The following is a 286-nucleotide window of genomic DNA, read 5'->3' as shown; positions in this document are numbered from 1 at the left end:
CATAGCCTTAAGCTATTTATATATGTGTATGTATATGTACGTATACATATATGCATACATATATACGTTATACATATATATGTTGTATGTATTACAACATGTATATGCATTTTGTAAATATATCCATAACACATATATTTTCAGAAACACCTCACAAACACTGATGTCCATCACCCATGTTGGTACTTTCTAACATAGTGGAGACATGCAGTGCCATCCGTTCTACTCATGACCATCATGCATGTTAGGAACTCCAAAGTAATCCTAAGAACAATGCTCTCAAAAT

This window comes from Aythya ferina, assembly GCF_964211825.1.
Source record: "Aythya ferina genome assembly, chromosome: Z".
NCBI lineage: Eukaryota > Metazoa > Chordata > Aves > Anseriformes > Anatidae > Aythya > Aythya ferina.
This window is presented reverse-complemented; position numbering follows the sequence as displayed.